At 41.1% G+C, this 12,480-nt stretch overlaps 1 protein-coding gene across 3 annotated transcripts in view; it reads left to right on the top strand.

Annotated features, from left to right (window-relative positions):
• The first annotated feature begins 241 nt into the window (after positions 1-241).
• The window catches only part of LOC118579404 (solute carrier organic anion transporter family member 1A5), a 94,957-nt gene continuing 82,718 nt past the window's right edge, over positions 242-12,480 (top strand). For all 3 annotated transcript variants that reach the window (XM_036180652.1, XM_036180655.1, XM_036180653.1), the window contains exon 1: positions 242-450. The gene's annotated coding sequence lies outside the window, so the exon portion shown is untranslated. The remainder of the gene's footprint in view (positions 451-12,480) is intronic.

Raw genomic sequence — 12,480 nt, 5'->3', positions numbered from 1 at the left:
TCTATGCACATCTGAATTCATCAAGTGAGCAGTATAGGAGGCTGGTTCAAGGCTTCTTAATCAGAAAAGAAAACACGAAGGAACATAAAGGGAGTTTTCTGTGGTCTTTTGATAAGATGTTGCAATGGGAGACAAGGCCACTGAGGAGTTAACTGAAATCACAGATCAGGAAGGAGGAGCCCCAGGCTCCAAGTGGCTAATCTTCGAGTCTGTTTCCAAGATTATAACCTGTTTTATGCAACCCTCAGAACCAAAGAAACTTTAACAAAGGATTAAAAGTTATGTAAACAAAGATCCCTTTATTTATCCCTCTAGTTCTCCAAGGAACAGGAGGCTCCTGCCTACACTCTGCTTTGCTTCTCTCCTGCCAATCACCCAGTAGGTGAGACATGGCAGCACTGATGAGCTTGCAGACCAGAAGCCACTGTCAATAGAGTGAAGAACACTCAGGTAAAAGTCGTTCATTTCCTATGGTTGTTGTGGGTGCAATCCAGCAATGTTTGCTTGGAGAAACACAATGTAGATTTAATCCTAAATTATAAACTTAAGATTCTTCGAGTTTTCTAATATTTGATCTTTAAATTCCTGATAGCAACAGCAACTGTATTTAATACTGATTTATTCTGTGTAATGCAGCATGATTGTTTGTTTGTTCCTACATAAAGTTTGGTGTACCTGGAGTTTTTTAATGTTTGGTGGATTAGAAGTGAGTCTAACTGAGTCTCAGGAGTGTTGTTTTCTTTCTGCTTTGTCAGTGTCCTGGAAGGCCTCTCCTCCTTTATCTAGTTCCTCTACATCAGTCTTTCCAGTTCCTATAAGCCTTGCTTTTTCCATGTGTCCTTATCGACACACTCTTCAAGTCTAAAACCCAGAGCTATGAGAACCCATTCTGTCCACACACTCTCTGACAGTCACACACACACTCTGACAGACACACACACACACACACACACACACACACACACACACACACACTCCATGGGCATTTCTGTTGAAAATGAAAAAGCAAGACCATTACTTAAAAACAAACAAACATCATTTGCTGCTTATCGTCATGTTGCTTCCTGTATTCATGAAGAACGTATGAAAGCATATGTCAATACACGTAACCATGGAGATGTCCCCCTTTCATTCATGATTTTAAGACCATTGGATATTCAGGATTTGTTCCTGTCTTCATTTAATGCCACCTTGGGGAAAGCTTTCAGTGTCAGCATGCACGCCTAATTCATGCTTGGTCCTTAGGTGACAACAGGTGAGTCCCCCAAAGTATCACCTGCCACTGGGTATTGGCACCTCTTCATTTCCTTCATTTACTGTGTAAACCCAGAGGCATATGCTGTTTGAGGTGCATTTCCTCAGCACCAGCATCCTGTAAAAATCCCAATCTGGTCATTTCCCCATGTGCTTCTTCCCATTTATGGGATTCTCCCCCCAACCCCCACCATTAAACTTTTTTAAATTAAGATCTCTGATCTCTTGCCTTTTAAATTTCTTGTGCATGATATTAGCCAGTTCCATCTCTCTTTTAGTCTTGCTAGAGGGGGCCTGGATACATCATTAAGACCAATTATTAGTGCTTTGCTTTTCCTGTTAAGCTATTCTTACATATTACACCTCCATTGATCCTGGTTCTGGTTGGATTCTGCCAGCAGCCTGCTTGTCTGTATTTGTGCTCAAAGCATACCCTTTTAATTAAAGCAGTGCCATGATTATGGATCTCATATGGCAGTGCCTACCATTTTTTCAGTATTCATAGGCAAATCTGACATATTTATTCTTTGACTTAACTGTTAAAGTTATTTCAACTTATTTGTTAAAACTTTACATATTTATTTATTTATTTATCTGTGTGTGTGTGTGTGTGTGTGTGTCTGTGTGTGTGTATATGTATGGCACATGTAGCACATGTGTGTGCACACCAAGAAAATCAGTTCTTTACTTCCAGTGCCTGGTTTCTGGGAATGGATCTCAGGCTCTCAGACTTGTCTGTAAGTGCCTTTACCTGCTGACCCATCTCATCAGCCCTAAATTGTGGGCTTTACATGTGTTCATAATTTTACACACACACACACACACACACACACACACACACACACACACACACACGCATTTCATTCTTGTCCTAATAGGCTGGAAGAGCTACTTTGCTACCTACTCCTAGTGCTGTTGTGGGGATGGCTTGCTTCTCTCATGGAAGCTGCAGAGCTTAGTGAGACTTCTGCCATTGTATCTTCTTCCATCCCTAGCAAAGGATGAGCAGAGAGATTTGTTATTTTATGTGCTCAGTCCTCTCATCCATTGACCACCAGCGGCTTGAGTAGAAGACTGTTTCTAAGTACTAGCAATATATAAATGTCTTCTTGAGCAGCTAACCACTGTTTCATTACTGTGATCCAATACCCAACAAGAAGGAAGTTAGAGGAAGAAGGGCATATTTTAGCTAATGGTTCAAAGTACAATCCATCATGGTGGTATATGCAGGAGTGGTCTGTTGGTGGACCAGTAAACAGATGGGACAGAAGTGGGGCCAGACTAGAAACCACAAGGCCATTCCACAAGGACCTACGTCCTTCAGATGGGTTTCACCTCCCTAACGGCTTTGCCACCTGAGCCTGTGGACTACATTTTCATCCATGACAGCAAAGGAGGGGCCGTTAGGGCATGTATTCTCCTTCCCAAAGGTGGTGAGTCTGTAGAGCTCAAGGGACACTTGCTCTAGTTGCTGCCCTGAAGTGAAGTCACAACTCATGCTTTCACTCAGCTGCTTCATTCTGACAGGAAAGAGGGGAAGATGCTTGTAGAGTCAGTCACGTGATGAGTCTGCTTCAGCCGATCCTAAGGATTTAATGCTTGTCTGTGGGGACAACAGTTTACCACTTCCAGAAACTCAACTTTTCTCTGTGAAGATCATCATTGAATTACGACTGTGTTAGCCTTACTGATCAAAAGTATCCATGCAAAAATAAAACTCTCATCTAAGAAGGGATAAGGGATAGTTTAGTCTGGAGTCAAATATGAGTGACCACAGCTCACAAACACAGACTTAGGCTACCCCAAGGTCCATGCTCCAATGTGGGGACAGTTTATAGAAATAGAACAAAGAAATCCATAGATCAAGTCATTTTTCAAATCCCTCAGTGGAAACATTGGATAGGAGAACTAAAACATGGTGGAGCCTTTTCTGCAGCAGACCTGGACATTTTTCAGCAGCGTTTTTAATTTTTTGGTTGGGTGGAAAGCCAGTACTCTGTACATTTCAAATGATTCAGACAATGAGCACAAGGCTGTCTGCAGGCACACAGGACAGTAGTACACAGTTATTAAGAGGGATAAAAATGGCCCAAGATTATTTGTCTGTGGATCTGCCACATTCTGACCTCTCCACAACCACTGACATTCTCATCAGTTAATTGGCTTTGCAGGAGTTTCTCTTGTTCACAAAAGACAGATAGCTCATTTTTATTTACTTATTTATGTATGTATGTATGTATGTATGTATGTATGTATGTATGTATTCATTCATTCATTCATTTATTCATTCATTCTTTCATTCATTTATCTGTCTATCTATCTATCTATCTATCTATCTATCTATCTATCTATCTATCTATTTATTGAGACAAGGTTTCTCTGTGTAACAGTCCTAGCTGTCCTGGAACTTGCTTTGTAGGTGTGTGCCACCATCACCTGGCCTCATTTTCAATTCTTATTGTTTTGTATGAAGAGCTAGTTTTGTGAATTCTATTTAATTGTATAAATTCCTCCCTTTAGAAATAAAAAGTCCTGCTAGTCCATGATAACCTGGAACTCACTATGTAGGCCAGGTCAGGGTTGAACTTACAGCAATTCTCCTGTCTCTGCTTCCTGAGCACTGGTATCACAAACATGCTTCCTCCACCAAGACCTGTTGGTTTGAATTCTTCACAGTTACATATCAAAAAAAAAAAAAAAGCTAAAATACTAAAGATTATTGGTAAATGCTAATTTTCCTCAAGTTTATTGGAAACAATCATAATCCATAGACAAGTTTGTTATTTGGTTATGAGAATCATTCATTTGTTGATTTCTGAGAAATATTTTGAAATATATTCTCTAGATGTATGCAAGGATTATTGACCACACCTCTCCCACTTAGATGATATCAACTCTAACCAAATAATTAGTTGGATATGTCTAATGTGGGATTTCCCTGCTCCCTAATAAGTTAAGGGAAGGTACATTTGCTTCTGTTAACTTCTAATTTTTTAATCTGTAAGTCTCTGAGATGCTTCAACACAGATTCAAGATGGGTTGAAAAATAGCTTTTGGAGAATTTTGTATCTAGATTGATGAGACATTTCCTTCATAATTCAACAGTGCTTTATAAAATTAGAGTTTATCATACTCTGAGCAGGAGTATCCCTCCTAAACAAAGGAAACAGCTTCCGAAGGTTTGGGGTGTTGCCACTTCAATGGCTTTGGAGAGCATTTGCCTTCCTTCTGTAAACACATAGGTATTATGCTTTTAAGAATGCAATGAAATCCCCTGTAGGGAAATTAACTACAAAGCTAAAGTATTTGGCTCCTACTACAGAGGACACATACAGGAAGCCTGGCCTCATGGGATGTTCCCTGGGGAAATAACAGAGTGAATTCTTTGATAAAGGGGAAGAAATGGACATTTTAAGAAGGTGAGAGATAAGGCTTTCATCTGAAATGTGGGAGAAGAAATTATGCAAGAGGAGCCTGTAAAAACAGACAAATATGCTGTCTAAATTGTGGGCACATTTTAGATTGGTTTTGTAAGTGTTTTTTGTTGAAAGGAAACTGAAAATTAATCTCCTTCAACTTATTAATGCCTGTTTGGCAAACGTTGTTTGTCCTAAATATTCACATATCTTAGTTAGAGCACAGGTCTTTAGACTATCAGAGTGCTTACAAAGCAGGTGGACAAAATGGGTTTTATGGGGCTGGCAAGATGGCTCACTGGAAAAGGCATTTTGCTACCAAGCTTGAGGATGTGAATTCAATCTCTGGAACCTATGTGGTATAATGAAAGAACTGATTCCTGCAAGTTGTCTTTAGACCTCTTCCTAGCAACATTCATGAATGAATGAATGAATGAATGAATGAATGAATGAAAGCTGGAAGTTCCCTGTGTTTAAAGAAATAGGAAGTTTTTAGTGAGTGTTGGAATGTTTTGTGCTCCTAGCTCCATGAGGCAATGACTGTTCCTTCTCCTGAACTCAAGCCTAGTAAGCATGACTTTAAGAAGCTTACTCTATTGTCTACTTGTGTGCCTGCAGCTTGAATGACCCTGGAGACTGATGTCAGACTCATGCTTAAGGAATCCAGACCAAAGCTTGGGGCTGGGCGGTAACTCAGTTGGTAGAGTGCTTGCCTAGCATGCAGGAAGCCCTGGATTTGAACTCCAGCACAGCTTAAAAATCAGGTGCATACCTGTCATATCAGCACTCAAGAAGTCGAGACAGGAAGATAAGAAAGTCAAGGTCAGGGTTGGAGAGATGGCTCAGCAGTTAAGAGCATTGGCTTTTCTATAGATACTTTCTCAGAAGTCAGGATTTGATTCCCAGCACTACATGGTGGCTTACAATCACCTGTAACTCCAGTTCCAGGGGATCCAATGCTCTCTAATGCTGGATCCTTTAAGAGTGGAGTTACACATAGTTGTGAATTACCTTGTTGGTGCTGGTGATCAAACCTGGGTCCTCTGTAAGAGCAACCATTAATTGCTGAGCTGTCTCTCCAACTTCACGGACAAGGTCTATATTTTAAAAGGTCCCTTATCCAGTTGGGACTAGAGGACTAACTGATAGGAGTTGGGACTATCTAATGACAAGAGCTGAGCTGTATGGTACAGTGATGAAACCTCAAGAGAAAGTGTTCTGTAGCTACTGCTGCAGGAGAAATTGTGTGTGATAATCAGAGGAGATGCATTTACCCTGCAAGTAATGAAGGAGGGTTGAGATTGTCCACGATCCCACTGCTACTATGAATAGAAAGGGCCAGATTAAAACATTGGGCAGGCAGGCAGGGATGACATATGTTTCATCAAACCCTCCCCTGAAGGTTGTAACTGTGCAGTTGATGGAGTTTATTCAGTTGGGAGAAGGAATGAGCATTAGGTGAAGAGAGCAACTGGGATGGAAAAAACTAGATAATCTGAAATTTTAAAAAACTTAATCTGTTTATTTTTATGTGCATGTGTGTGTGATTGTATGAGTTTATATGTACTGTGTGTGCACAGGAGCCTGAAGAGGCCAGAAAAGGGTGTTGGTTCTCTAGAACTGGAGTTGCAGATGGTTGTGAGCCTTCATATTGGTGCTGAGAATTGAACTTAGGTCCTCTGTAAAGGAAGCCAGTGCTCTTAACCACTGGCTGAGCCATCTCTCTCTACTATGTCCCTTTGTCCTTTGGAAACCAAGAGAAAGCAACAAGGCTGGTTTGAGAATTGGAAATAGAAGTGGTCTAATAACCTGTATTGGAAAGAAAAGGTCAAAGCTATCTTCTGATATCACCACATGAACCCTATTTGTAAAGTTAGCTGTACTTGCAACCTGTTTCTACAAATAATGCTTATAGTAAGTGTGGACATGACACTTGCAGCAGCTTGGATGATCCAACATGTATTTGGTATGACTGTCTACATGGAAAGAAAAGAATATGAGAACATAGATGGGAAAGGTTGGCCAGGATGCAAAAATTTGGAGGCGAGAAATGTCTTCATTCTCCCACAGCTTCCTGCACCTCAGCCACTTTGCAAACTATTTAAACTATAAATATATTGCAAAAATTTTAAGGACAGGCATGGCAACTTTTTCCTGTAAATGCAGCACTTGGGAAGTTTAGTTAGGAGCACAGCTATGAGTTTGTAGATAGTCTAGGCTACAGAAATGAGACCCTGTCTTGGTAAACATCTTTTATACAAATCCCCATTCTCCCTTCCATTTTTGGATAGCATAAACTGAAATTTAGGTTTGTATTTATATGTAGAAAATACAATAAAGTGACAACAGCTTGGAAACTGGACATACTGCACCCAGGTATGGGGGAGCCCAGCTGGGAGACTGGCTCCCACATTTCCCCCAGCGTACTCTTGAGGAGAGAGGGGTAAGAGATTTAGACAGAAGGATAGAGGGGAGAGAGTCAGACAGAAACACAGGACATCCTCGGGAGGGCCTGGATCATTATCCACTGGCCTCTTCTGGCTCTTCTAAGGGCCTTTTATAGGAATGCCAAGAGGTGGAGCAAAAGACCGCCCCTCCCCCAGCTCAATCAAGTGTAGACCCTTCCAGTCACCTAGAAACCATGCACATGGTCAAGCAATCCTTTAATAAAGCTCTGCTGGATAAAGCAAGCTCAGATATCACTAGGAAACCTCTGTGGGCCTCCACATGTGTGTGTGACCATTGTATGCTTCTCTACCCAGAAGGTTTCTTTATGCATTTTAAATATTCTACAAAACTCTTAAACAACATCTGAGGTAATATTATGAAAAGCCCAAAGGAAGTCTTTCATCTCTGTGTGGGCTATTCTTTTAAAAATGTCCCAGTGACATGCCACTTCTGTTTGTATGTGCCTGGTTTTTAGTCTATAAATCTTGGTGTTCAATAAAGCTAATTGGTATGACTACTTAATATTTGAATTCATCGAGCACTATAGTGTCAGAAATACACACTTTCATGAATATAGCTTTGATTCTGTTATAATGATGTTTTTCTATATTTCCATAAGAATATATATATAAAGAAGGGCTTCTAAGATATTTCCATTTCCATTTGAAAGTTTGTCTTCTTGGCACAAAATGGCCTACTTGTAGTTGCATCTTATCTAGGTCATTATCTCTCATTACTCCTGGACAATATTTGATAACCATCTCTTTGTGTATAGTCTTGTATTAGGTTAGAACCTTCTTATTTAGACAAAAGGGGGAGATGTAGTGGGTAGCCATCCCAGCATTGGCCTGGAAGTTCCAACCCCCATTGAGGCTTCAGTAATGGTCACGCCTACAAGGCAGGGCTGAGGGAGGATGCTGAAGACCCAGGATCCAAATGAGAGGGATCTCTTGGTGCCCAGACCCTGGACACTGGAGGTAGACTGAGCAGAGTTCTCCAGAGAACACTGCTGGACTGTGCCATACCTTTGCCAGACCCTACAACCTACCTATCCCTTCATTTGTTAGTTATGACACAAAATAAACCTCCCTTTTAACTACGTGGAGTGGCCTTAATAATTTCACCAATACAGACATCAGACCATTTTCCATTTTCTAGTCAGAACATTGACCATTCACTAAGCTAATTCTGCATCTCCCCTTGTTAAGATATCTTCTTTGAGCCTTCATCCAGTGTCTGAGGAAAGACAAAGCAGCAGTGAAGGGTAAGGTTTTCAGCTTTCAGCTATTGCTCTGACCTCTTGGCTATTAACTCTGCAATTGGCTCTGTGTTTCTTATTTAACAAGATGGTTACATCTACAGAAACAGATGCAGAGATCCACAGCCAAGCACTGGGCCAAGCTCTGGGAATCCTGTTGAAGGGAGGGAGGAAGGATTGTGTATGAGCCTGGGGATCAAGGACTTCACAAGGGAACCACAGAAACAACTAACTTGGGCTCCTAGGAGCTCACAGACTCTGGACTGACAGCCAGGGAGCCTGTGTGGGACCAACTTAGGTCCTCTACTTATGTGTGACTGTTCGCAGCTTGGTCTACTGTGGGACTCCTAGTGGTAGGAGGAGGTCTTGTCCCTAACACTGTGGCTGGCTTCGAACCCATTCCTCAAACTGGGTTGCCTTGCCCAGCCAAGGAGAGGAGCTTAGTCCGACCTCAACTTCATATGCCATGAGTTGTTGACACCCATGGGAGGCATGGGTGTCATGCCTTTTCTGAACAGACTCAGAGGAGGAGTGGATTGTGTGGAGATGGGGGTGGGGAGATGGGAGAGGGAATTCAAGGAAAGGAGGGAGGGGAAATTGCAGTCAGGATGTAAAATAAATGAATACATTTAATTAATGTGTGTGTGTGTGTGTGTGTGTGTGTGTGTGTGTGTGTGTGTGTGTGAAGATGCCCTCCTTGAGTCTGGAAGGGCAGCTCAGCTGGCAATGTGCTCATCTTGCACACAGGAGGACCTGAGTTTGGCCCTCAGAGTCCATGTAGAAAAGAGCCAAGTACGGTGGCATGGTTTTGTCATCTCAGTGGTGGAGCGGTGGGGCTGTGTGCATCCCGGGGCTAGCTCACCAGCCATCTCACCTGCCTGTGTTTTTAATGGTGGATAATTCCTAATATATTCCCAGAAAACACTAGAAAGAAAAGTATATGGGTGGTTTTAAAAATTAGAAAAAGCCCTAAAGCTTTTCAGAGCCTATATCCACAGTAAGAAAAGTACAGGGTAACCTGAATGATGAAGACAAAATTTTAAACGAGTTATCTTCATATCCTGTTACCTTTAGGTCTCATAGATAGAAAAATGATTTACTTCAGTTTACTGATCACAGTGACAATCTCTGTTGGAGGTAACCCAGTGTATTATCCATCTTGGACAACTCAGCCCCTGCAGCTAACATACCCAAAGGATAACCTACACTAGAGATGAGGACAATCTCAGATATTAAGGAAGCTCAGCACATTGTGTCTCAAAACAGCCACCTTGGGTAGTCATTGGACTGCAGTGTATGCTTACAGTGGTGAGGTAGAGCCAGGCTGTCTCTGCATCCAGATATATTCCAGAACCTAGGCCTGCAGCAATTTACTAGATGTAGCTATTAGAATCTCCCAAACATCATGACCCATGACTGTCCTTTCTTTCTCATGGTTTTGCTCAAAGGGCTTGGAAATAAGCTGGGACCAAGTGTGAAAACTGTTGATCGATATTTTTCTTCAACATCCCATGCTTTGAACAATTCCATAAAATTCTAGAGTGCAAAAATCATGCTGTTATCCTGCCAAGAGTTATTTACTGAAGGCCTCTGCTGTGCTCTGTCATCTTGTCTTATTTCTTGATATGTATGCGTGCACATCACTATTTCTTGTACAAATGAAGAAACTGAAGCTAGGAAATGCTGGGAATGTACACAAAGGTTTGAAAACATGCCCAGGATGTTCAGAGAGCCCTGCCTTGTTCCCAAAGCCCACACCTCTCAGCATGACATTTGCTCAGTTTATTTTTATTATTATTTTCAATGCCTTATTGTTATTTGGCTCTTTACCATCTAATAGAAAATCCAATGTTTACTTTAACACTTGGAAGCTGAACACACGCAGAAATTTCCTTGTAAATAATAAATTCAATAACAAGTAAAACTCTAGAGCCAGACTTGGAATTTCTTCACACTTCAAGGGCTGGTCCTGTTTCATAGCCACTTCATCCCACAGAGCCCAGAGCTGCACAGAGGTATTGGGAATTGGCCAGGACTCCTTGATGCCTTTTTCTCGTACTTTCTTCTTGACCTTTCAACTTACCTGAAGCCTTCCTCTATCATTTATCTTATACCTTATGCCTATCCATTCCATTCCTTTAAAGCTCTTAGATAGTTGCTAACTAACTTCAATTACTACTTGGTAAGAATTTCCCCTGCCAGAGGGACTTTTTTTTTTTTTTTTTTAGAGACTCTTGAATTTCAAAGTTCTCCTATGTGTCAGAAATTAACCCTTACCCCTCCACACCAATCCCTTGGTTTTGATAGATCTTTCTGGAGAGCACAGGCCTGCCTTGAACAATCCTCTTGCCTCAGCCTCCCAAGTGTTGGGGTAACAGGTGTGAACCATCATCATGTCCTGCATAGAATGAATTTTAAAAATCTGCCCAGTTATAGGAGTTATCATATGTTTTCTGCCATGTGTAAAACCTAGATTTAAGTATATATACATATCTATCTGTTATTTATATGTCTGTCTGTTTATCTATCTATTGAAATAGACACACACAAATACACACATATATAAAATTAACTCCACATGTTTGATGGACTTAATTTTCCTTTTTTAATGCCTGATCATGGAGTCAATTTAAAATAAGCTTAATTTGTTAACAGTTTGTTATGTATGTAGTATGATAGTTTCAATTGTCAATTTAATGAGATCTAGAATGACCTGGAAGAAAAGCCTCTGCATGCTTGTGGGGGATTATCTTGACTAGATTAATTGAAGTGGGAAGACCCACCTAAATTCCTTCGATGGTGTGTGGCTTCAGTTTTTGTGTTAACTTGACACAAGCTAGAGTCATCTGAGAGGAGACCTTAACTGAGAAAATGCCTCCATAAGATCCAGCTGTCTAATTTTCTTAATTAGTAATTGATGTAGGATGGCCCAGTCCATTGTGGGTGGATCCACTCCTGGGCTGGTGGTCCTAGATTCTTTAAGAAAGCAAGTTGAGGAAGCCAAGAGGAGCAAACTAGTAAGCAGCACTCCTCCACAGCTTCTGTATCAGCTCCTGCCTCCAGGTTCCTGTCCAGTTTGAGTTCCTGCCCTGACTTTCTTCAATGACGCATTGTGATGTGGAAGAGTAAGTAATTGAAATAACCCCTTTTCTCCCCAAGTTGCTTTAGGTCATGATTTTACCACACCAATAGAAACCCTAACCAAGATGGGATCCTAGACTGTAGAAACAGGAGACAATGAGCTGAGCACAAGTGTTCAGTGCTTGCTGCCTCCTACTGCAGATGCCACGTGACCAGCCATGTGACCAGCTGCTGTAAGCTCCAGCTGCTTTGACTCCTGCACCGCAGGGCCTGACTGTACTCTGGAAGTATAAATCAAAACAAACATGTTCTCCAGAGTGTCTCATGTCAGGGTGTTTTATCACAGCAAGAAGAGTAGCCAAGGAGTGTGGTAAAATTTCTGCTGACTTAAGTTCCGTCCTACTTTTCTAATCTGCTTATAACTAAGATTTTCACAGCTCCTTGGGGATCTTAGCTTTTGCACTAGAGAACAGGACGAATGTTCTCACAGGGAAGCTGGTGGATTTGCAGAGCCTAGATCTTGCACAGTTCTGTCAAATTTTTGTAATTCTAGATGTAATTGTACAGTATGTATGTCTTTGTGTCACTTGGATCTTGGGGCAGGAAGAGATCTGGTGGTGCATATCCTAATATGTGGGTGGATTATTGTTATTCTATCTCTCTCCTTGTTTATCTTCAAGGCTTTCTCCAATCTTTGTTTTATGTCCATTTAGGCTGTCAACCATGATCAGGTTTCCCTTTCCCACTTTTCCAGTCCTGCTAGCAGTCAACAACAGAAGTATACTCCATAATACCAAGCCACCCTACCCTTTGTTTAGATACACTCATCATGGCTAAAATAGGCATGACTGGTTAAGCACAAAAGACTTGCCAGATGCTTTATTTTAGTCCTAATCTTTCATAAAAATATGTGTGGAAGACATTACTACCTTTGTTTTGTAAAAAGAGTTTAAAAAAGCTACTCTTTTTTAACTTTGTTGTACTATACAAAATTATTGTTATACCAAAATCCATTTATGCATT

The sequence above is a fragment of the Onychomys torridus genome, chromosome 3 (genome assembly GCF_903995425.1).
Source record: "Onychomys torridus chromosome 3, mOncTor1.1, whole genome shotgun sequence".
Taxonomy (NCBI): Eukaryota; Metazoa; Chordata; class Mammalia; order Rodentia; family Cricetidae; genus Onychomys; species Onychomys torridus.
This window is presented reverse-complemented; position numbering and strand designations above follow the sequence as displayed.